This window comes from Bos javanicus, chromosome 23 (genome assembly GCF_032452875.1).
Source record: "Bos javanicus breed banteng chromosome 23, ARS-OSU_banteng_1.0, whole genome shotgun sequence".
Taxonomy (NCBI): Eukaryota; Metazoa; Chordata; class Mammalia; order Artiodactyla; family Bovidae; genus Bos; species Bos javanicus.
The window spans coordinates 38532785-38558960 of NC_083890.1; positions in this window are offsets into that span (position 1 = coordinate 38532785).

The following is a 26176-nucleotide window of genomic DNA, read 5'->3' on the forward strand; positions in this document are numbered from 1 at the left end:
CTTTGTTTTTATTGTGATATAATTGACATATAACTTTGTATTGGTTTTAAGTGTACAACATAATGATTTGATATATGCATATACTGAGAACCAAAAGCTTTGTAGCTCAGTTGGTAAAGAATATGCGTGCAAGGAGATCCAACCAGTCCATTCTGAAGGAGATCAGCCCTGGGATTTCTTCGGAAGGAATGATACTAAAGCTGAAACTCCAGTACTTTGGCCACCTCATGTGAAAAGCTGACTCATTGGAAAAGACTCTGATGCTGGGAGGGATTGGGAGCAGGAGGAGAAGGCGACGACAGAGGATGAGATGGCTGGATGGCATCACTGACTTGATGGACATGAGTCTGGGTGAACTCCGGGAGTTGGTGATGGACAGGGAGTGCTGGCGTGCTGCCATTCATGGGGTCGCAAAGAGTCGGACACGACTGAGCAACTGATCTGATCTGATCTGCAATGCAGGAGACCAAGTTTGATCCCTGAGTTGGGAAGTTCCACTGGAGAAGGAAGTGGCAACTCACTCCAGTATTCTTGCTTGGAGAATCGCATGGACAGAGAAGCCTGGCAGGCTACCATCCATAGGGTTGCAAAGGGTTGGACATGACTGAAGTGACTGAGTACATACATATTTCTCGAAATGATTACTGCAATAAGTTTAGTTACCATCCATCACTACACGGCTACGTTTATTTTTGGGTGAAGACAACTTAAGATCTAGTCTCTCTTAAACTTTCAAACATATGATACTGTTAACTACAGTGACCTGCAGTGCATTATATCCCCAGGACTTACTTATCTTATAACTGGAAATTTATGCATTTTGATCACCTTTAGCTTTTCACACATTCTCGTCTTTATTTTTATATTCATAATATTTGTATACTTTTATATTTGAGCATCTTGGAAATATGAGCCAGTGAAATGGCGCTCACTTAGGCAGGACCTTATTAGATAATAAAAACAGCAACCAAAAGACCTCTTCTGCCAGTTGATATACTTTGGGCCACTTACAGAGCAAAACTGGGAAACAGGTGAAGTTTTACTATCCTATTCCTTCAGTAAACCCTTATTTAGTGGTCACTGGAAAAAAAAAACAAACCCATATCCTCCGGGAATTAGTCAGATATGGGATTGAGGCCATATATTGGTTGCATGACTTTGGGGAAGTTGTTTTGCTGTTTAAAACCTTGGTTCTTACATCTATAAAAAAGGACTGGTAATCCTTATCTCAAGGGCTGTGTGGCTGGGGCACTCAAAGGTAAGTGCTCAATAAATGCTGGTATTATTACTACTGTTACTGGCTCTAACAGGCCTTAAGAAATACGTGGGATAAGTCACAGTCCTTCCTCCAAGGAGTTTTTATACTTTATTTGGGAGGAGATCGTAAACAACTAATTATACCACGAGACAGAGTAATTTTAGGGCAGTAATAAAGGTATAAACAAAATGTTACACGATTAGAAAATGGGTAAATTTGGACCTCATGGAGACATCAGAAAAAAGCTCTGTGATGAGGACAAATCTGGGTCGAGGCTTTGGAAATGAGCAGGCTTTTAGGAGAGAAAGGGGAAAGGGACGTTTCCATCACCCCAGTCTGCTCTTCCTTCAACCTGTGTGATTATGAGGGTTTCTACCACATTCCTCCTCCTTGTTGTACCTAGTACCTGCCTCAGAAAATAATACAATATTATTATCTGAGGGGAAATGCTCTATTACTATATTTGCGTGTAACCCTTGTGTGGAAGATATATGGACGGTAGTATGGTTATAAGATAGTATTGTTTTATGCTCTGTTTGTGAAGATCAGAGACCTACTGGATTTAAGTGAGAACCAGTCACCTTGAAAGCAATATCTCAGGCTGGACAGCCAGAAACCAGAGAGTCAACTCCAGAGGGGCACTGCGGGATGATGCTCTTGTTTTTACCCATGCACTTAACCAGATACCAGAGAGGTGGTTCCCTTTGGAAGGTGTGAGCATTCTCTCACAGAGTAGACTGGGCATGGGAATGGGGAATTAGCATGCTCAAGCAACTTAACCAAGAAGTTGTGGGCATCCGTTGGGCTCTGTGTGATCCAGGTGTATGCACCTAAGTTCATGCACATTTGGGTCTGGAGTCAGCTCCACCATTCACCAAAAGTGGGTCTTGGGCAAGTTACTAAATCTCTCTGCATCTTGTTGTACCACTCGTGTGCATGCGTGCATTCTCAGTCCCTCAGCTGTGTCTGACTCTTGGTGACCCCATGGACTGTAGCCTGCCAGGCTCCTCCATCCATGGCATTCTCCAGGCGAGAATACTGGAATGGGTTGCCATTCCCTTCTCCAGGGGATCTTCTTGACCCGTGAGACCAAACCCGCGTCTCTTGCATCTCCTGCATTGGCAGGTGGATTCATTACCACTACACCATCTGGGAAGCCTACCACTTATAAAGTGTGAAAAACAAAATCTCCCTTATAAGATTGATGTGAAAATGAAATGAAATAGTTCCTAGACAAAAGACCCTAGAATATTAGTTCTTTTTCTTTGTTCCATTTCTTGTTTCCTCCAGGTCCCCTGCCCCTGCCAGCACTGAACTTTAATACGAAGTAAAGACTGGAGTATTTTAGTATCAGCTGTACTAAGAGACACTGAGAAAAGTGGTTTTAGTCATGTGCTTTAGAATATCAAAGGGGAGCTCAGTGTTCCTGTGGCTCAGCAGGGGGGAAAACCCCGATAAAGGGTGTGGTGAGGGAGATGAACCCCTGAGAGACCTACCTTTTTCATGAGGACGTTGCTCGTCCAGTGCTGAGTTTTAATGGGTCTGCATTGTGAAAAGGGAGAAGGTACCTCCTCTACAGATATCCATCCCTTAATATAAAAACGAGTAAACGCACAACTTATTCCTAGTGGCATTTTGCTTTTTGTTTTTCTTGTTTTGTTTTTTAGCAAAGAGGTGAATTTATTTGAGATATAAGAGACATTCTCTGGTACCTAAGTACACAGGGACTGAATCAGGGATGGAAATGTCAAGGTCAAGGATACTTTCTGCAGTGATCTTTTTCTCTACTATTTTTTAAAAAATTTTACTGGAGTATAGTTGATTTATAATGTTGTGTTAATTTCTGCTGTACAGCAAAGTGAATCAGCTATGAATACATGTATCCCTCCTTTTTTGGGTTTCCTTCCCATTTAGGTCACCACAGAGCACTGAGTAGAGTTCCCTGTACTATAAATAGGTTCTCATTAGTTACCTATTTTATGCATAGTAGTGAATATATGTAAATCTTAGTGGAATTTTGCAACAAAAAATCTTGCCCCATGTGAAAGGAATTTGGGGAGTTCTTAGGCAGTTTGGGGAAATTTCAGGGAGGCGAAGATGAAGACAGGCTTCAGTGATGGGGACATTCACTCTACTTAGAAATTAGACACTAATTTCTAGTAAGTCACTCAACTTAGAAATTAGACATTTACTTGACCTAACTATAAGTGGTTCTACCATGGTGGGGCAGAAGACCAGAAATTCCAGTATTTAAATTGCTCAGCCTCATATGATGAGCCACGATGAATAATATACACTAGCTGATTTGAGTGTCTTCTTACAGCCCAGTCTGATAGTACCCTAAACTGACATTATCATCTCTCAGTATTCTTCTTTCCTTGGCTCTGCAAATGCAAAGTGAAAAAAGAGAAATGAGGCAAAAATGCTATTCAGCACAAATACATGAAGTTGAAGTGGCTTTTGGCCCAAATGGTCCAGAGCATTGTCTCCATTCTCTGTCTTTTTAGCCCAGTGGAGAAAAGCTGTTGCCCTAATGGGGAAATGAGGAATCAATATGGAGCTAATCCTGATTTGGAACCTTGGAATGTGAAAATCACAGATCTTTAGGGAGGAAAGCTGTGTTAAAATCCAACTTTTATTTTACACATGTATAGTATGTCTTAGTTTCATGTATGTGATGTTCATCTTGCATGTAATCATTCTAAATGTGCACATAATCATTCTAAATAACTAGATCTAGATGGCCTGCAAATGTTTGCGAGGGGAGCCCTTCTAACTCCATAAATGGTACCAGTGGATGTGTGACAAAGCAAATGGGTTAGACTTAGGAGGCCAACCGATTTGCAATGATGCATGGGTTATTGTCAACATGGAGATAATCAGCAGTACTGAGTGTACCTGAGGCTTAATCTCGTCTCAATAATGATGCTGGTGGGACAGATACAAGGATGGTATTGAGAGAAGAGTGACCTGAGACAAATATTAGTGGTGCTGTCCACAGCTCATTGTCTGTAAAAGCACTGACTTGACTCAACTTGACAATAGTTATCAGTAGAATTCTAGTCTCTCAGAATTAGCATTAAGGATATTTTCCTCATGGTTGGAAGTCTTCAGCTGGAATTTAGCTAAAAGCTGGAGACTTTTCTGAGGTAGCTACAATGACATTTTCAAGTCTGTGGTTGTTGGCGGTCACATCGTATTCCAGGTGGCTGAACCAGCGTCGTAAATGATGTCAGCATTACCTCTGTATTCCGAGCCATGCTACTCATGTTGTGCCACTGAGTGTTCAGTTTTGAATTCAGTGTTCCCTTTGCCTTTCTTTGCTTTTAGAAGCAAAGAAAGGATTGTCAAAATCTTTCTCATTTTGTCATTCATTCTGTTTCATTATCAAGTCTATTGGAAACAAATATATGCCATTGTTATTTTGACCAAAACAATTGGTTCCACATCTTGATAGTTACTTCAATCTTTTATGCAGGAGGAGATGGAGGCTGAGCGAGAGGGTAACCCCATGTAATGAGAAATGCGTATGTAATCAGATGTGGATCTCACAACCAACATATTAAAAAAAAATTACATCTCAAAGAGAATGAAATGACACACATTTTGGTCAGTGCTAAGAATATAGAACTTCACCTGTTTCTGCAGACTGCATTGTTTAAACTCTCTGCAAGAATGCTTTGCTCCCAGGACCTACTCAATGCTCAGCATAGAGGACATTGTAAGGGAAAAACCCACCAGTAGATCCTTGTTGAGGGGGTTGACTCTAGCAGCAAAAAATGATAATATGGTAGTCAATATTTCCAGGTCATCCTCATGTAGTCATCGCTTCCTTTGTTAGGTAACAAAGCAAATTTCTGGATACATCTCTGAAGTTATAGATCCCTTTTCAGGATGATGCAAGATTGAAGATAAAGGCAGGATTAGCAACTAAGGAGAATGGAAAAATAAGAATGAAATGAATGAATGAACTTGACTGAAGCATTGATAGGAGATTTAAATTCATGCCAGCTTCTATGTCAAGTTCCTTTCATTCATTTCAGCTAATCTCTACTATAGCCAGGAATCCGAGGCAAGAAGAGATTAAGCACCTTGTCTGAGGTCTCATAGCTGACAAGTGGATCATCTCATCTGCTGACTTCTTCACTCAGATCCAACTGCCTATCCATAGTTAGGCGATGGCTTTTATTTAGTTGATTTCATGTACTGCTACTGCTAAGTCACTTCAGTTGTGTCTGACTCTGTATGACCCCATAGATGGCAGCCCACCAGGCTCCCCCGTCCCTGGGATTCTCCAGGCAAGAACACTGGAGTGGGTTGCCATTTCCTTCTCCAATGCATTAAAGTGAAAAGTGAAAGTGAAGTCGCTCAGTTGTGTCCGACTCCTCACGACCCCATGGACTGCAGCCCACCAGGCTCCTCCATTCATGGGATTTTCCAGGCAAGAGTACTGGAGTGGGGTGCCATCGCCTTCTCCGATTCCGGGTACTAGCTGACAGTAAGACACCGGATGTAACATTCTCTGATCACAACAAAACCAATGAAGTTTTTTTCTGATTCTGTCTGTTAAGAAGTCATCATTGGAGTGTCAGGGTTTACCTCTCAAAGACATTGGTGAGCAAGTAATAGGAAAACTTCACCCTGTTGTGTAAAGCAACAAGTGAAAATGGTCAAACTGGGAAGAGTGGTTTATTTGTGTTGAGTTAGAAAGTCAGAAGTGTTGGCATGTCCTCAATGTGGGCTCCACCTGCTTGAATGTCTTTCAATAACATTGACAGGTCATTGTGTTTCAACTATTATTTCTTTCTAAGCAGTGCATGGTATGGTCATTGAAATACCCTTATTTAATCCCAGGCAAGTTTACCATGATCTCACAGAGTCTGATATTAAGAATACCAGTATGCAGTTTATATATGGCTTTTTATATTTACTCCATAGCATAACTTACTATGAATAGTATATTTTCAGCTAGACCCTCCTCCATGTCTATCATATAAAACAAGCAACAGAAAATCATAAGAAGAAAAATATGCCTGGTGATGTGATGATTTTGTTAATAGTGAGCCTCTGTGCCTCTGTGTGATTGAGATGCAGTCCGTTTCTGCTGCACCTCTCACTTACTCCCAGGAAACAGTCCCAGTTGTCTAGAGAGTCAACACCTCCTGACAGGCACCATCTGGTCGGCCATTCATTAACTCCCACGATGCGGTCTGTGAATCTGCCTCTCTCCCCGTGACCAGTGACACCATCAAGAGCTGGTGTGGCCTAAAGCAATATTGCTTCCCTGTTTGGATCACCCAGTTACCACCAAGCACGAGTCCTATGGGCAGTGTCCTACTTACTAGGTGGATTTGTTGTATCCCTAGATGGACTATTTGATGACAGTTTGGAAATTTAAAGGTGATTGCAAATAGCAAAAGAGTAAGAAGTTTTGATGGGTGAGCAGATCATCAATGATAAAAGGATTATTGTTTGGTTTGGGGAGAAAGAACAATGTAGAAAATTCTTCTTTGAGAGTGCATTTTTTGAGAGGTGACTAACAGAGTCATGAGTTAGATTCATTTTCAACTTGCATTCAAAAAATCCCTTCTTCTGCTTTCTTTTAGTAAGGAGTCTAGTGTCTGCTCTGAGATGCTAAGAAAGGAACCAGGAGAGTGACAGTGAAGGCAAAGGGAGGGGAACCATCAGAGACACTGAGTGTGGAATAGCAAGGCTCGTGGTCATTACCATTAAATTAACCACAAGATCCAGTGTCAGATAAATGTTCCATCCTGTCTCAGACTCATGTTTTTCAAATTCATTCTTCCCCTTCTAGTTCTCCTACAGGGAAGTTTGTCCTGTTTTATTGTAAGAGTTATTTGATCTGCCGTGAGTCTTAGAAGGGGTCTTTTGAAATTTTCTGATGCCAAAAATGTTGGGAAGAACATAACCTTTCTAGAGTGAATCTCCTAGAATTTGAGCTCTATGAAGGTAGGAACCAGGTTGTCTTCTCCTTTGTTGTATCCTGAGCATGGTGTCTGCCATATCTTAGATGCTCTACAACATCTTGGTGAACGCACCAATGATCAATTCTGCAGTGCAGTGCAAACATGATGCTCTGGTAACCGTAATAGTTTGCTGAATTCTTGTAAATACCTTGCTCTGGGATCCATGTATTTCATGGGCATTATCTGATTTCATTCCTTATAAGCAACCCTTTGGGTGCTGTTTTTATTCCCATTTTGCAGATGAGGAAAAGGAAACTTAGAAGTTACACAGCTGGTAAGTGGCAAAATCTTGGCTCTAATCCTGGGTTATTTAAAGGCAAATAACCCATGTTCTGAACTGATTTGCTGGATTCAATGACCCGTTGAATGATGTGAATTTTGAACATGACAATTTAGTTAATCATTTGTTTCCTCCTTCCATTTCTGTGTATTTCATTCCTGGATTGTTCACATCCTTTCGCAATACGTATGCCTGGATTTTACAAGCATGGATGCTATCTTCCCTCTCGTCTCTCATGCCTTCTCTCCTTCCACCTTAAATGATGACATGTAGTGAAGGCATCGAGGTAAATGGGCTGAGTAGTTAAATATATGGGTCTCCATCCCAGTTTAGTAATGATCTTACAGATTTTCTTTTCCAGCCTCTCTTGTGTGGAGTCTGAATCTTCATAGATGCCTCCATTTCATCTCTCTGGCTCCTCATCTTTACTTCCCCCTCCACCATCCCTATAGGTGTGAATAGCATTTATAGGGAAAATCAGATAACAATATGTACTAGTAATGATAAGAACAGCCAGCAAGGAAAGTCAGCTCCTTGAGGGTAGGGCCGACATGTTATTTATCTTCCCTGTACATCACCTAGTTCACTCCCTGGCATATAGAGGCACTTCATAAATATTTGCTGATCTACTTGTGTATGTATATGTGTGAGTCATAAGAAAAGTGTGCCCCTTTTATTTTCTGTATAATATAATCGACTCTCTTCTTTTTCACCACAGTATTGAGTATCAATACATTTAACAAGATCTAGGAGCATCTTTCCCTCTCTCCTTCTGTGGTCTATCTCCTATAAATTTATTCATTTATAACAGGGCACCATTACACAAACAAACCTCTTACAAGTAGCAATGCAGATATGGAGCATACACTCATCTTTTTGATCTAGTTGAATAGCCGTACATATCATGTAGCTTCCTTGAATGTCTTTCAAACATGACGTAAAAGACATATTTAAATATGTCTCTTTCTTTTAAAGGCTAATAATATAATATGTGTTATTTTAATTGCAGGGTTTGGTAATGTACTCCAATTTTACAAATACCGTGGGTAGTTACAAAAAGAGCAACTTTTGAAAATAACTTGTACTCTGAATTCAAGAATGTCTCTTTTATGTGATATCAATTCCCCTTGTGCCTTGGACTTTTGTTTCTTTCCATTTCACCTCCAAAATTACATTGAAAACATCTGCTAAGGACTTATTTAAACAGCTAGTTAATGCTTTATAAAGCTCAGAGGTGCGCCCATCTGTTCCGGGAGCATTCTCTCTCCGCAACGGCTCCGTCATATTTTCTACCTGTCTGACAGCTGGTTTTGCCTGAAAACTCTTAATTTCTTTCTGTCAGTAGTGCGGCACCTTACGTTAAAGTTTATCACTGAATTTTCCATATTTTGCTTTGCTCTGAACATCATTTCCCTTTTTTCTCACGTCTTCCTTAAATCCTTCAATTTTGTTGTAGTTTTTATAGCCAAAACGTCCTCATAACCAAACTGAAGTCAGAATGCAGCTCTGATGGATTCATTGCCAACGTCTTGGTCCTATGCCCCCTCCCCACCAACTGCACCTTCGTGTACAGGACCCGATGCAAAGCCCTTTAGCACACATCTGCTTCCCAGGGATTATGGGTGCATCCTTACTAGGGAATTCAGGCCAGTCCCAATACCACCCTCCAGCCTAGCCTACCTCCTTGGAGTGTTTCAGCTTTCTCAGGGATGAGGCAGGAACCAATCCTCTGCATTGCCTGACAGAAGAAAACCCATTTCCGGATCTTCTGATGGTCCCTTGGAAGCCCTCCCCACCCCCATCCCGTCTAGGCTGAGATGACAGAGGAGGCTCTTGCCCTCCACTCCTTATCAATGGGCAGACTCAAAGCAACTATCTTCTCCACACAGTCTCTTTGCTATTTCTTTCTCTCTCCTTAGTCCATCCTTTTTTTTTTTTTTTTTTAAATGAGTGATGGGATTCAGGAGGTACAGAACCAGTTCTCCAAAATTTCTTTTGTAAACTCTGCACGTGGAGAGCTGTTTCATATTCTTTAAGACATCTGATAGCTAATGGGTATCATCACCTCGCTTGAAGAGAGAGATGATGAGCCCCAGTTTAACTTCCACCCCACTCCCTGCATCATTTTGTTACTGTGGCAGCAACTCAGATGCAGTAATTTGTGTTCCGAACTTATTACAGAACATCAGATGGCATCTTGTAGCTATCAATATTTATCTCTTACATACTCAAAGTAGCCCATTGACTTTCAGAAATAAATGTCTGAGCAGAGCTAACAATCCTCCCATTTTAGATCATGGTCTTATGCTCATGCAAATATGGGCTCATTAAGGACAGAAATGGTATGGACCTAACAGAAGCAGAAGATATTAAGAAGAAGTGGCAAGAATACACAGAAGAACTACAAAAGAGATCTTCACGACCCAGATAACCATGATGGTATGATCACTCACACTCACCTAGAGCCAGACATCCTGGAATGTGAAGTCAAGTGGGTCTTAGGAAGCATCACTATGAACAAAGCTAGTGGAGGTGATGGAATTCCAGTTGAGCTATTTCAGATCCTAAAAGATGATGCTGTGAAAGTGCTGCACTCAATATATCAGCAAATTTGGAAAACTCAGCAGTGGCCACAGAACTGGAAAAGGTCAGTTTTCATTCCAATCCCAAAGAAAGGCAATGCCAAAGAAGGCTCAAACTACCACACAATTGCACTCATCTCACATGCTAGTAAAGTGATGCTTAAAATTCTCCAAGCCAGGCCTCAGCAATACATGAACCATGAACTTCCATGTGTTCAAGCTGGTTTTAGAAAAGGCAGAGGAACCAGAGATCAAATTGCCAACATCTGCTGGATCATCAAAAAAGCAAGAGAGTTCCAGAAAAACATCTATTTCTGCTTTATTGACTATGTCAAAGCCTTTGACTGTGTGGATCACAATAAACTGTGGAAAATTCTGAAAGAGATGGGAATACCAGACCACCTGACCTGCCTCTTGAGAAACCTATATGCAGGTCAGGAAGCAACAGTTAGAACTGGACATGGAACAATAGACTGGTTCCAAATAGTAAAAGGATTACGTCAAAGCTGTATATTGTCACCATGCTTATCTAACTTATATGCAGAGTACATCATGAGAAACGCTGGGCTGGAAGAAGCACAAGCTGGAATCAAGATTGCCGGGAGAAATATCAATAACCTCAGATATGCAGATGACACCACCCTTACGGCAGAAAATGAAGAAGAACTAAAGAGCCTCTTGATGAAAGTGAAAAAGGAGAGTGCAAAAGTTGGCTTAAAGCTCAACATTAAGAAAACAAAGATGATGGCATCCAGTCCCATCACTTCATGGCAAATAGATGGGGAAACAGTGGAAACAGTGGCTGACTTTATTTTTCTGGGCTCCAAAATCACTGTGGATGGTGATTGCAGCCATGAAATTAAAAGACGCTTACTCCTTGGAAGGAAAGTTATGACCAACCTAGACAGCATATTAAAAAGCAGAGACATTACTTTGTCAACAAAGGTCCGACTAGTCAAGGCTATGGTTTTTCCAGTGGTCATGTATGGATGTGAGAGTTGGACTATAAAGAAAGCTGAGTGCCGAAGAATTGATGCTTTTGAACTGCAATGTTGGAGAAGACTCTTGAGAGCCCCTTGGACTGCAAAGAGATCCAACCAGTCCATCCTAAAGATCAGTCCTGGGTGTTGATTGGAAGTTGATTGGAAGTTGTTGAGTTGAAGCTGAAACTCCAATACTTTGGCCACCTGATGCGAAGAGCTGATTCATCTGAAAAGACCCTGATGGTGGGAAAAATTGAGGGCGGGAGGAGAAGGGGACAACAGAGGATGAGATGGTTGGATGGCATCACCGACTCAATGGACATGGGTTTGGGTGGACTCCAGGAGTTGGTGATGGACAGGGAGGCCTGGTGTGCTGCTGTTCATGGGGTCTCGAAGAGTCAGACACAACTGAGCGACTGAACTGAACTGAACTTATTCTCAGAGCCTGCATCATTCTCTTCCCAGACTGCTCTGGGCTTCCCTGGTGGCTCGGATGGTAAAGAATTTGCCTACAATGCAGAAGACTCGGGTTCGATCCCTGGGTTGGGAAGATCCCTGGTTGGGTAGGAATGGCTCCCTACTCCGGTATTCTTGCTGGGAGAAGCCCACGCACAGGGGAGTCTGGGGGACTACAGTCCTTGGGATTGAAAGAATTGGACACACCTGAGCAGCTACCACCTTTTCACTTCCAGGTTGCTCTGGGGTGCTTCCCAGGTCTTCAGAATGCTCCGTATGCCCATTGGTATTTTTTCCTAATCATGGAACAGTTGTTGCTTTGTTATTATTGTTGTTATAATCGTTTTCATAGGTTAGTTACCTAACAATTAAATTCCCATTAACACCAATTTTTTTTCTCATATGAGAATCCTAATTTCTTCAACTTTTTATACACATACCCTCTTCTGCTTTTCTCCTGATGTCCATGAATATTCTCTAAGAGGCAGCTACACTCTTAGTCTTCTTCCTTTTGCCTCATCAAATGTAGGGGGTGCTAGAAGGAAGAGGTACATCACACATTTGATGCGGACTTCACCTGTAGAGAAGTTTATTTGGAGCTGCAATTGTGGCATTCAGAAAAGGCTTATCAGACACAGGTTTGCTATAAAAACACGTGTTATGACCCTTGATGTTTGATTTCTTCTCGAAACAGAGCTCCCGTGTCTCAGAAACCAAGCATAGTTTTCCATTTGGTCCTCCACCAAAGAAAATACTGTCAGTTCCAGGGAGTCAAATACAAGTCTGTATGTCCCAGTCCATTAAAAAAAATTATTCAACTGCTATTATTAGTAGACGTCAGTTTCTAAGGGCAAATCTGAAGAGTGGAAAATAATGTGTGCAGTTACTTTGCATTGATATAGGCATGGCTATTTTTGTCTATCAAGGAGGGGAAAAAAGACTACTTCATGTATGTTCCATGCATGCACACGATGGGAGCCATATTTCTCTGTCGAGCCGTGAAGCCAGCTGGAAAGCAAGGGCCAGTAATAGAACTGGAAAGTCATGCTGATGCTCTTTCTGTGCTTGTGAGAGTCTAGCTCCATGGATTGGGGATTTTACAATTCCCGATTGCAAAACTGTTCGTGTATCTGATGATCCATGCCATTTCAGGCAGGTGTTTCTTTGTGGGCCAGTTATTCCACCTGTGAAGTGAGTGGTAACAGGACTCCTGGGTAGTTTATTAGCAAAATGGAGTCATTTTTGAGCAAGATATCTGCAGGAAAAGCTGCTAGGAACCTTGACTATTCTAGAAGTGAAGCAAGTTTTTTAATTTTTATTTTTTAAGAGGAGGCCCAAGGACAGTGTATTGTGGAGAAGGAGGTTATGGTTCTCATGAACATTCTCTGTTTCCTTTGGACCCTTTTGTTCTTCTGGTTCTCAGAAACTTCGAGACTTGTTTTCCTTTTTCCTCTCAGTGGAGGGCAATCTTCTCTGAGAATTAGCCAATACCAACACTAGATAGTTCTCTAAACAGCATTGCCTTTTTATTGTGGGCTCTTGCAGATATGAGTGTAAATATAGGAATTTCCAACCATAGAATGGCAGTTACAAGGGGCGGGGGAATTTCCAGTGCCTCATAATTGATCACTGATGCCATCCACTATGAAGGCCAGTCTTGGACCCAAGAATATACTGAAAGATGGGGATGATTTCACCAGGAAGCATTAGCAAATTCTGGAATATTCTTGATGTCAGAATTAAAAGCAGATTCTAATTTTGGCTTCATGGGTTCATGGGTCATCCTGTTTGGAACCTTCCCTGGAGATCCTTCTATTCTGTTTCCCTGGCAAGGAGTGATGTAGATTTCCTTACTGCTTTCTGAAGCTCTGGAGCAGCGGGAAAGGTTTCCTCTCCCTTTTGCAAACTCCTGTGAAGGAGCTTAGTAGCAGTACCAGGGCATTTGTTTTCCTGTAGAGTGGATGGGGGTGGATAAGGGTGGAATGAACTTCCTCGCGTTCATCAGTGAGAGTCAAGTCCTCTCATCCTATTTACTATTTCTTACACTCTAAGCCATCATTTCTCATAAGAGATTTTTATATCAAAAGCAAGCACAAACCCACAAATTGGTTGGGCATAAAGAATATGTATTACAAGGTTACTCCTAACTGTGAGAATCATTAAGGCTTTTTTTCTATGAGATAATGTGGATGGTTGCCTATGTATGGGGTTGGCCAAAAAGTTTGTTTGGGTTTTTCCACATGCTGGTATAGAAAACTTGAATAAACTTTTTGGCCAACCCAGTAAGGGCTTTGCCTCATCTCTGTCTAGCCAAATTGCCACCTTCCCTGCTAAGCTCCACATCCCAGAGTGATCACCTTCTAAATCCCTTTCTCCTATCAGATATCAGATACCTCGCACCTAGTCATGTACTTATGTGAAGTTTGTGTTGTTACCTTTTTAAGCAGTTTACATTGTATTGGATACACATTGTAACTGCATGACATTTCTACAGGGCTCTATTCTTCTGGTCAAACTGAAGATCTGACAGCTATGAAGCTTTCTGGCGTCCCTGGTGGCTCAGATGGTAAAGAATCTGCCTGCAATGCAGGAGACCTGGGTTTGATCCCTGGCTTGGGAAGATCCCCTGGAGAAGGGAATGGCAACCCACTCCAGTATTCTTGCCTGGGAAATTCTATGGACAGAGAAGCCTGGTGGGCTACATACAGTCCATGGGGTCACAAAGAGTTAGAAGCGACTAAGTGACTAAGACACACAACTCCTGAAGTTCCCTACTTGGCCTTCTGTTTGGTTCACTTAAATATGTTCGCAAGAGATATTTATAATATATAATGCAAGGCAGGAAACTGGTATTTGTGCATAAGAAATAGTGTTGCTGCTGCTGCTGCTAAGTCGATTCAGTCGTGTCCGACTCTGTGTGACCCCATAGACGGGAGCCCACCGGGCTCCCCCGTCCCTGGGATTCTCCAGGCAAGAACACTGGAGTGGGTTGCCATTTCCTTCTCCAATGCATGAAAGTGAAAAGTGAAAGGGAAGTTGCTCAGTCGTGTCTGACCCTCAGCGACCCCATGGACTCCAGCCTTCCCGGCTCCTCCATCCATGGGATTTTCCAGGCAAGAGTACTGGAGTGGGGTGCCATTGCCTTCTCCAGAAATAGTGTTAGGCATTATGTTATATGATTGCAAATTTCATTTCATTTTTGCAAGCATGACCTGAGATTAGATATTGTTATCTCTGTTATCTTCAGAAGAGAAAAGCAAAGCTTTCTTTATTTTTTTTTTAATCCATAGCTACCCTTGGGGAGTCTCAGGACCAGGGTTCAAAGTTATGACTGTGAACTTCAGAATCTGTTATTTCCCACTACTCCAACAAAAACACTGGAGAAGTCACAAACGTTTACAATGCCAGACTTATCAAAGATATTTTTTAAGGTGCAAAATATATTTAGATAGACTCAGTAATCTTCAGTTAAAGAATAAAATCGATGTGTCAATAACATTACTTTTCTAAACTCTTATGTAGTATTTATACCCTCTTCTCCCCACTTCTTCCCTCACACCCACCTTTGCTCCACTCAGGCTGTAGAAAGTTCCCTAACTTTCTATTCATATTTGTCTCACTGAAACTCTTATCAATCCTGGACTTGTTTCCCACACACCTAGTGGATCCGGTTTCCATTCGAGGTATATAGTTCTTAAACATAGAGCAGATTTCTTCTCTGAAGTAATTGAACAGGAGAAGTTGCAGACTCAGAGAAACCAGATATTATCATAGGTGAGGGTGAGGTAGTGGATTGGGAAAAGGGCTTTGAGGGAAAGTTAGCTTAGCTGGTAAAGAATCCGCCTGCAATGCAGGAGACCCTGGTTTGATTCCTAGGTTGGGAAGATCCCCTGGAGAAGGAATAGGCTACCCATTCCAGTATTCTTGGGCTTTTCTGGTGGCTCAGATGGTAAAGAATCTGCCTACAATGCCGGAGACCTGGGTTCGATCCCTGGGTAGGGAAGATCCCCTGGAGAAGGGAAGAGCTACCACTCCAGTATTCTGGCCTGGAGAATTCCCTTGGACTCCAAGAGTCCCTTGGACTGCAAGGAGATCCAACCAGTCAATTCTAAAGGAAATCAGCCCTAACTATTCATTGGAAGGACTGATGCTGAAGCTGAAACTCCAATACTTTGGCCACCTGATGGGAAGAACTGACTCATTTGAAAAGACCCTGATGCTGGGAAAGATTGAAGGCAGGAGGAGAAGGAGACGACAGAGGATGAGATGGTTGGATGGCATCACTGACTCAATGAACATGAATTTGAGCAAGCTCCAGGAGTTGGTGATTGGCAGGGAGGCCTGACATGCTGCAGTCCATGGGGTCACAAAGAGTTGGACATGACTTTCACTTTCTGCCTAATAATGCCTAGGACACAGGGCTAGCTTTCCAGGCACAGTGCTCAGGAGGGTCCCGTGCTTGACTGAATGCCACCATCTTGAAATCCTTAATAATTTTATTTTGAACTTGTGTTTTGTAAGTGAAGCTCAGTGGGATGATGGAGCATGATCATGAGCAGAGGAGCTAGGCATAATGTGCATTTGAGAATAGTTTTTGTGATGCCCCAGGAGAACAGAATTCCAATGAACCCATATATCTGGTAGTTGAGCAAGACTCAAAATTGTAATACAAGGTGAGCAGAGCACATTAGCCTATAAGAGAGGACATTGAGGCACATCCCAAGGGACCGTGCTTTCTGTTCAGATAAATCAGAACTTTCAAATGCAGAAAAAGGCAGCTGCATTCTAAGAAACATAGCCACCAAGGAACCCTATCCTGCCCTTTCTTATTCCTGTTACTTTCCTGTACTAGCCAGACCACCTACAATAAAGCTGAAGAAAGAAGAAAGGGGAAAGATTGGGCAAGGCAGGGTTCCCTTTCAGTTCTATCTTACTCATCAGTGAGCTCAAGGTAGAGTATATGGCTACAGCATATCAAGAAGTGAAATGAAAATAATCTTGTGTGTGTGTTAGACACTGGTTTGGCAAGAATGAAATATGTATATACAAGTACACTCCATGAAACAAAAATTATGTAATTTTGGTGATTCTGCCTAAGGGTTAAAGTTCTGATATTTGCATTTAGACTTGGCATGGTACAATATAAAGATGAACAGTAAAATTCATGCTCATAATGTAAAATTTTATTTATTTTTTACTTAAAACAACTTTAAATAGCATCTTAAAAACACCATGACCAATTGAGAGAGAGATTACAGAAAAAAGGGAAAAGCTTTCTATTTTGTTAACGTTAATGGCATTTTTCCTGCTTTTGGAACAAGGGGCCTAGGTTTTCATTTTGCACTGGGTTGTATAAGTCACCTAACTGGCCTGGTGGGATGTTTGTCTCTCCCGGAGGTTCAGCTGCCAGGATTTTACCCTGATGATTCTACCCTGGAGAAAAGAACTTCCATGAATTTAAGTGAAAGTGAAAGTTGTTCAGTCATGTCCAACTCTTTGGGACCCCGTGGACTATACAGTCCATGGAATTCTCTAGGCCAGAATACTGGAGTGGGTAGCCTTTCCCTTCTCCAGGGGATCTTCCCAACCCAGGGATCGAACCCCCGTCTCCTGCATTGCAGGCGGCTTTTTTACCAGCTGAGCCACAAGGGAAGCCCAACAATACTGGAGTGGGTAGCCTATCCCTTCTCCAGTGGATCTTCTTGACCCAGGAATTGAACCAGGGCCAGGGTTTCCTGCATTGCAGGCAGATTCTTTACCAACTGAGCTATCAGGGAAGCCCCCTCCATGAACTTAGGAGTTCGCCAGTATGCAGCGGACCTTCCCTGCACTCACTCATTCTAGAGAGAAACCTACGAGGGTATGGGTCCTCCCTCATGCACTGGATTTCTTATTGGTTTTAGGCTCTCACTTTATGAACAGATAAGCAAGGACCTACAAACATCACAGCAAAATTTCCAGCCTTTTCATCATCCTGCTACTCTTCTCTGGCTTAGAAGATGCCCTGCTTCTCGATTCATTGCAGATACAGACTCAGATGCAATTTTTGTAATTGCATTTCTTGTCTGAAAGTGGTCTTCCTAGAAAATACAACTTCAGTGAGCTTCTCAAGAGAGAAGCTGTGATCAGGTGAAAAAGTCAGTCTAAACTCTGCATTTAACACAGTTGATGAAGTCATTAATTCGAATTTTTGGAGAAATATGTTCAAGCTGGGCATAGAGGAAAAGAGGATTGAAACAGGTGGCTGTGATATTTGGGGGAAAGCCCGATTGATTTTAAATTGCAACTCGGAGGGAAGAACAGAATGTTGATACTAGCAGTGTCTGGCAGGCAGCTCAGTGGAATATTAGGTCTTCCTAGAATCAGGCTTCATACTAAACTGACAAGCCTCATTTCTGAAGCTTGGAAATCCATCAGAGGTGTGGGAAGTAGTATGTGCATGGCTATACCCTGAAGCTGGCCAAAAAGAGTTCTTGACTGTCCACTGTCCTGGGCTGTCTGCGGGAGACTTGGGGGGGTGTGTGTGTGGGGTTAGCATATGAGAAGAAAAGCAGGAGGATTTACAATCAATTTAAGAGAAATGAGACATATTTCTTACTCTTAAATAAGTTAAATAGAAGCTTTCTGGGAAGGAGGGCATCTTCTAAGTCAAATAATCCAGTTGGCTCTTCTGCCTTTTGAACCTTATTTGTCTCGCTGTACCCATTCGTCTGAGTCTATTCTGTGGGTCTACACAGAAAAATGTAACCCTCCTCCCCATGATGGCCCTTTCCACTTTTGAAGGCAGCTACGGTGTGCTTTGTAATCCTCTCTGCTGAGAATCAGAGAGCGCTCTTTCCTTCAGCCTTTCCTCATTGCAAAATTTCCAGCCCTTTCATCATCCCGCTACTCTTCTCTGACTCTGCTCACTTGTCAAAAATTTATTGTGCACCAACTATAGGCCAGGCATGCCTACAGCTAAAGTACCAACATAAATAAGATATAGATCCTTCCGTGAAAGAGTTCTGGGGCTAGTGGGTGAGACAAATGAAAAAACTGTATACTGTAATAAGTGCTATAATACAGATATGCATGGGAGATGTTATGGAAGTATAATTTGCCTTTTTGTGTTAGAAATAAGCAATGTGTTTCACGTAGGGTTTGACTGGTGCAGAGCAGGGAAGGTCTCTCATATCTTAGAATTTTAAAAATCTCATCTGTAACCCAACTTATAAGCCCCTTTTCATACCTAATGTTATTTTTTTATGACTTCCCTTTTGATCTCTTTTTCTGTATCATTGCTGTTGCTTAGTCGCTAAGTCGTGTCTGACTCCCTGCAACCCCCTGGACTGTAGCCTGCCAGGCTCCTCTCTCCATGGGATTTCTCAGGCATGAATACTGGAATAGGTTGCCATATCCTTCACCAGGGGATCTTCCTGACCCAGCGATCCAACCCACGTCTCCTATATTGGCAGGTGGATTCTTACCACTGAGCCACCAGGAAAGCCCTTTCTGTATCATACTCATCAACAATTGTCTGTTTTATTGGTTCTTATTTTTCATTCACATATGTTTTAATTTTATCAATTTTTCTACTTTAAAAAACGGAGTTATCATCTCTGTCTTTTTGGGTTTCTTAGTTTTCAGCCTTGTTGAGCTCTAGCACATTCTTTTAAGTCGACAGATCTCCTTTGGGTAGTGCTTTCACCACACTCCGTGGGTTTTGGTGTAGGAGGTTGTTCTGTGGTTGCTCAGTTATAAACGGTTTGTAAAGTTAGGTTTGTCTAACCCCAAAGTTCTCCCAATGACTCTCTTCAGATACTGTCGTCCAGAAGCCCTGCAGAGTCTGACGTCTCTGCTAAGAGGACACTGGGAGCGATTGCCCCTGCAGAGGGTCACTCCTCTTGCAGCGTCCCTTTGCCTTCCTCACCACTTAGAGAGGAACAGCAACACCCCCCACCCCCCAATTAGGGCACACAACGAGGGGAGCTGGCAAATGGGCATGTTTTTCTTAACTATGTTGCCAACATGCGAGAATGAGTTCTGGAGAGAGACCCTTTGCCAGAACAACTAGTTAAAACAGGAATATGATTGTGTCTAGATTTCATCACAATAGGATGAGAAGCATCATTAAGCAAAGTGGGAAGGCGGTGGACTGGTGTAAATCGACTCTCCTACTCATTCAGAGCAGGAACTGTTCAGTGAGCTGCAGGTGAGCCTCATAAAGCATTGTTTCACGTGGATGCCTGCTGGGCTGGTGACTGAGAAAATAATGTAGCCCAGTTTGTTACTCTTAAAATAGCCTTTTCTTATCATCCTTCCTTCAGGACACAGTGGTTTCATGCTCCTTTTCTCCTTTCCCTATAAAAATGCATCCTTAAGAAAAGATCCAGAAAATCCAAGATAGATAACAAGATAAAAATGATTGATAACAATATTCAACCTTACCCAGACTGACATTCATTTTAAAGGGACACAAAACCTTAGGCTGAGGGAAACCAGCGTGGATTTGTAGACTTTTCATCATCAGTAGTAGAAGGGGCAGTTTGGATGGAGGTTCTAGTGTGGATGGGGCGTGGCTCGAGTCTTAAATGAGCCAAGAGGACTGGGTATACATACGCAAGGCAGTGGTTCTCAAGCAAGCAATATCCGCCCCTCCCCGCCCCCTAGGGGGACATTTGGCAATGTCTGGGGATGAAGGCAATGGCACCCCACTCCAGTACTCTTGCCTGGAAAATCCCATGGATGGAGGAGCCTGGTGGGCTGCAGTCCATGGGGTCGCTAAGAGTCGGAACCGACTGAGCGACTTCACTTTCACTTTCCACTTTCATGCATTGGAGAAGGAAATGGCAACCCACTCCAGTGTTCTTGCCTGGAGAATCCCATGGATGGAGAAGCCTGGTAGGCTGCAGTCCATGGGGTCGCACAGAGTCGGACATGACTGAAGCGACTTAGCAGCAGCAGCAGCAGCAGGGGATGTTTTTGGTTGTCTTAACTGCGGTGAAGGTTACTAGGGGCCTCTAGTAAGTAGAGGCTAAGGATTCTAGACAGGCCCCCACAACCAAGAATTATCTGCCTGCAAAACTCTGTACAGGAGTTCCAAGGCTGGGGATGCCTATTGTAGACAGACACAGATTTGGTAGTGACTCCGGCCCCCAAGAGGGAGGGGCAGCAGGAGAGCCTCAGGGTGCCAGCTGGAGACGTACGGCCTTCCCTAAATAAAGGAGTCCCCACTGCTTAGCAATCGAAAGTCACTGTCCTACGACCCAGTATAGACAGATCTGACTTCTTTGGAGAATTCTGAAATCCGGATTTTTACGTGAATGTCTACATTTACAAATACCAGCAATGAATCCAAATGAACAAGGTTGAGAAAGCCACACAAAAGACGACCACGAGCTGCACTTGGCTTTTGGGTCGCTACCTACAAGCTGTCACCCAGACAGTCGTGTCCTAAGAAGTATAGTGCAGGTTGCAAGGTACTGGGGGGAGGCTCTGGCCACTAGCCCTTCTGTCTGCAAAGGCCACAACTGTCCTACTGAGGCAGGAGGCACAGAGAGGTCTGTTTTAGCTGTGTGGGGGAAAAAAAAAGGTATTGATGATCTAAAATCGCTCTATCATTATTCAACATAGTTTCCCAAAGTAATTTCACCTTTTCCTCTTGTAAAATTCTCTTGGGCTCAATATGCACATTTTGGATTTTGGACTTCTACTAATTCAAATCTCTGTCCAAAAGATTAAATAAGATATACACAAGCAAGTTCAGAATGTAGAATGACTCTACAGTCTCTTAGAATGACTAAGAGAAATGTCAGTTGACCTCCACTATGGAGACACTGCTTAACTATGTGAATGGGACTGTAGATACCGTTGTTTAACTGGATAGAATTAGTGACCAGCTCCTGGGATAATGAGCTGAGTTCACCCGCTTGAATTTGGAGGGCAAACACATGTTCTTTGTGTCTGGGAGGTATGCTTGAGGTTTCCTTTGTCTCTCCCTGCTTTGGGGAAAAGCAAATTTGGCATGGCCTCTGAATGTCTGCCTCCTCCACGCTTTTTTTTTTTTTTTTTTTTTTGAGTATAGAAGCTTTGTAAATTCGCCTTGTTCAAAAACAAGCACCATCTTCATACCTGCTGAAAGGTAATTCTGATCCAGAGGCTGTGTAATGAACAAAGGGGGCAGTAATACCAACGGGCGCGCAGACAGCTCAGCCCACGCAGGTACGCAGGCAGGGCTGCACCGACCGGGGAGGGAGGCCCTTTGTAAAGATCCCTTTTTATTGTGACTCTTTCACCTCCCCCAGCCCAGCCTGAGCCATGAGAAGAAGAGCGATGTCAATGAGACAAGCCAATTTTACCCATCTTACACAATCGTGCATTACAGACTTTCCAAGAAGACGCCATTCGGGGTGAATCACCAGATTCAGGATGAAAAGGTTTTGATTTGCAAAAGCGCTCAAGCATTTCTCTTTAGAGCCGGAGATGGCAGGGAAGGAACCTACGTGCATGCAGCTGCTTCACCTTTGGGCCAGGTGCACTGGCAAGCACTCCGTGGTGGAGCAGGGAGAAGGCACCCAAGCGTTTACAGGCGCCTTTGTGACACCCTGGGTGCCTGGGCCCGTGAATGCCTTATTTAAGCCAGCAAAGAATGAAAGGGTGCTGGTGACGGTGGGGGTATTGAGACGTGTGGAACTGAGTCAAAGCATGAACTACTTGTTAACATCAACCGAAATTAATGTTTAAGCTTTCAGGTTTCAATTGGATTTCATCAACCCAGGAAAGAGGTGATAAGAAAGTGCTAGATTGAGGATTCTATTATTTTGGATGATTTTGGCTACTGATAACAGAAAAATTTATGTCAAATGACTGAAACCCTTTATTACTCAAACTTTGGTCTCAGGACTGCCTTCACCATCACCCGGGAGCTTGTCGGAATTGCAGAATCCACAGCTCCAGTCCAGACCTGAATCAAAGTCTGCATTTTAACAAGACACACAGGTTATTTGTATGCACTTTATAATCGGAGAAGCACAGCCTTCAACAAGAACTCTGTGTTTTTCTTTTTCTAAGTCTCAGAGACCAAGTCGGCTAGAGGTAGGCAGTTCCAGGGTTGGGTTAACTCAGCAACTCAAGGATGTCGAAAAGGACCTGGGTGTTCTTCATTCTTCTGCTCTGCTCTGCTAAGTGTGTTTACTTTTATACTTGGATTTATCTTCCTGTCGTCACAGGTGGCTGCAGAAGCTCCAGGCATTACCTTGCGCAGCTGAGTGAAGGGGTGGGAAAAAGGAAGCTTCCTCTCACACATATGCCTTTTTAACAGCAAAGAAACATTTTCCAGAAGCCACTTAGTAGATTTCCTTTCATGTTATATGTCTCATATCTGGCTGTCCAGAATTGCAATTTCTTGCCCATTCCTAAACCAATCATTAGCAAAGGATTAGAATCATGATCATTGGCTAAAGCCAATGAATATTTAACCTCTGGGACCAGGTAGGAGTCTGGGCTTCTTCGATGCACGTGGTGATTAAATATATGAACAAAATGGGTTTCTGTAACTTGGAAGAAATAAGACTGCATAGGAGAGAGACGGTTGGTGGGAAAATCAACAGTGTGTGCGGCAAGAATTTTTTAAAGGCTGGTCATGTATATTTTGGGACATTAGGAATTTCCTCGTGAGTGTTTGTTTGAGAGTTAAAAAAGAACCATCTGTGAGGGTTCCCTTTATGTCTGAGCTCAGAGATAGTGCTCTAGTGACATGTATAGCCTTGGATGGTTTGTGCTACAGGAAGTTCTTAATAATAGGATAATGCAGTTATGTTTTCAAACGAGACAGCTAGAAGGGGCATTTCAGATTACTTCGTGTGTCCTGCCCATACAGTTTATAAATGAACAAAAAGTCCAAATGACCTGTGCCGTACATTGGTCAGTTGTGTGGAGACCGCGATAGTCTCCTTTTATGTGCGACCATCTTGATGGAGGTAGTTCATTCTTTCAATTTTACATCTGGACTTTAAAAAAGCACATCATTTTACTTTTCTGGGGGAAAATGAATGATTAGGTGGAGTGAATCACATAGAGGCCATTTTAAGACCATCTAAGAGAAATAGGATTTAATTAAGCCGGTCAGAGGATCCCAGCTGTCACGAAACCACGAGACCCCAGAGAGCAGGGTCTATCTGATACAATCTGTAAGCACTTGGCAAGTGTTTGTAGAACAATTAATGGAGTGGATAAATGAATTAAGTGTAATTATATCTTTCTCTAAAGAAAGTTGTCGTGTGACCTACCTTTACCATTTGCATTCTTACTTGCTGTATGTTGTTTTTAATGGACTTTCTCTGAATAAATATGATTGAACCAAAGGATTCCTGGGAATCCAGGATACTTTCTCTTTCATACTCTTATTTCTGAGGGTCTGAAAGAGAACAGCAAATCCAACAGGAGGCTCCATTAATAAAGGAGGTGAGAAAACTAAAGCTCAGAGAAATTAATTCAAGGACAGCTACTTATCTGTGAAGTTGGGATTTAAAAAGGGAACTGTTTGAATCCATGCCTTTAACATATATAGTAGTTAATCTATCTAAGCGTTATTATATGCTAGGAATTGTTCTGGGCTTCACAGATGGCTCAGTGATAAAGAATCCGCTTGCCAGTGCAGGAGATGTGGGTTCAATCCCTGCGTCAGAAAGGTCCCCTGGAGAAGGAAATGGCAACACACTCCAATATTCTTGCCTGGGCAATCCCATGGACAGAAGAGCTGGTGGGCTACAGTTCATGGGGTCACAAACAGTCAGACACAACTTAGCAACTCAACAACAACAATAGGCATTGTTCTAAGTGCATTATTCCTGTAACCCTTGCAAAAAGCCTATGAGGTGGGAATTGTTTACTATTCCACTTTACAGGTAAGGAGACTAAAGCTTAGAAAGGCTGAGTGACCCATCTGTATCCATGTAGCTACTCCTGTTAGCCCTGGGCATGAACTTATGCCTGTCTGATCCCAGAGCTCCACGCACCACTATCATATTATTGCTTATGGATGGTGGAACACAGTATCGTATCCTATGTCGCTCAAGAGAGCAGGATTAGCGTTTAGAAGAGCCTTTAAGAATTGGTCTGCGCCAACAACAGACTTGTCTGCCTCAACTACAAATGAGCTGGGGTGGCAAAAGTCACTGTCAAGAAGGCATAGGCAAATTTACTGCATGTAATTAGAAGTAGGATTGGTAATTTCTGTAGTCTTTTTCAAGAATAGAGTTTTATAGTATAAATTTTTTTAAGGCACTTTTGTTTTCAGTACTGAGCCATTCACTTAATTGGAAATTATTCTTTGCAAGGGAAAGAAATAGGTAGAAAAAGGAGACTTTCATCTCCTTGTCTTTGCTCTCTCACATGCCTACCCCACCTCCAGCTCTTACACTCAAACCCCTACGCTTGCAATTTATTGTAGATGACATTCTTTTCCACATCTGCAAAAGCAGTGCCCACACTTTCTTAAATAAGAATTGGACCAGTGTTTAGATATATTTACCACCTCTTCCCCAAACACCAATGTCTGATAATCTAAAAGCCCACGTCTAAAACTTGTGAGCGGTAGTTGAAGCTTCCATCAATGCAAATCTGAGATAACAAACACTTCACGGCAGCGAGTGGTTGCTTCATCTCAATGAGGTTAAGATGGTAGGCAATGGAAGCTCTGATTGGTTTTGAGAAACGGACACAGTGTTTCTTTTTTCAAATTGGGGTATAGTTGTTTTACAGTGTTGTGTTAGCTTCTGCTGTAAAAGGAATGAGTCAGCTATATGTATACCTATAATCACCTCCTGGACTCACAAACCCCTGCAATCCTACCCATCTAGGTCATCACAGAGCACCAAGCTGTGTTCCTCCTGCTAAACAGCAGGCTCCCACTAGCTATCTGCTTTACACATGGTAGTGTACGGAGAACAGTGTGGAAGTTCTGTAAAAAATCTAAAAATAGAACTACCGTATGACCCAGCAATCCTACTACTGGGCATATACCTAGGAAAACCATATTTCAAAAAGACACATGCACCCCAGTGTCCCCGGAAGCAGTATTTATAATAATCAGGACATGGAAGCAACCTAAATGTCCACTGACAGTTGAATGGGTCAAGAAAATATAGTACATATATACAATGGAATATTACTCAGTCATAAAAAGTTGTAGAGATGTGGACGGACCTAGAGTCTGTCATACAGAGTGAAGTAAATCAGAAAGAGAAAAACAAATATTGTATATTAATGCATGTGTGTGGAATCTAGAAAAATGGTACAGATGAACCTATTTGCAGGGCAGGAATAGAGATCCAGACACAGAGAACCAATGTGTGGACCCAAGGCAGTGGGGAAGGGGGCGAGTGTCAGATGAAATGGATACAAATTTAATATTTGCCCAGAGAAATATTTTCAAACGTCTCAGTCTAGTTTGAGTCATCATTCTCCATGCTGGTAAATGACGCTTCAGTAACTTGAAACCTTACTAAGTGACATCATCCTGTCTTCGAGATAGTGAAGCTATCTTGGGCTCAGAGGACAAGCTTCTCAGGTGGATCCTGGGCACTTTCTGTTTTCTGTGTCTCTCTTCCCTTTTTCTTTGTCCTGCACTCTCCTTCCTCCCATGGTCTACT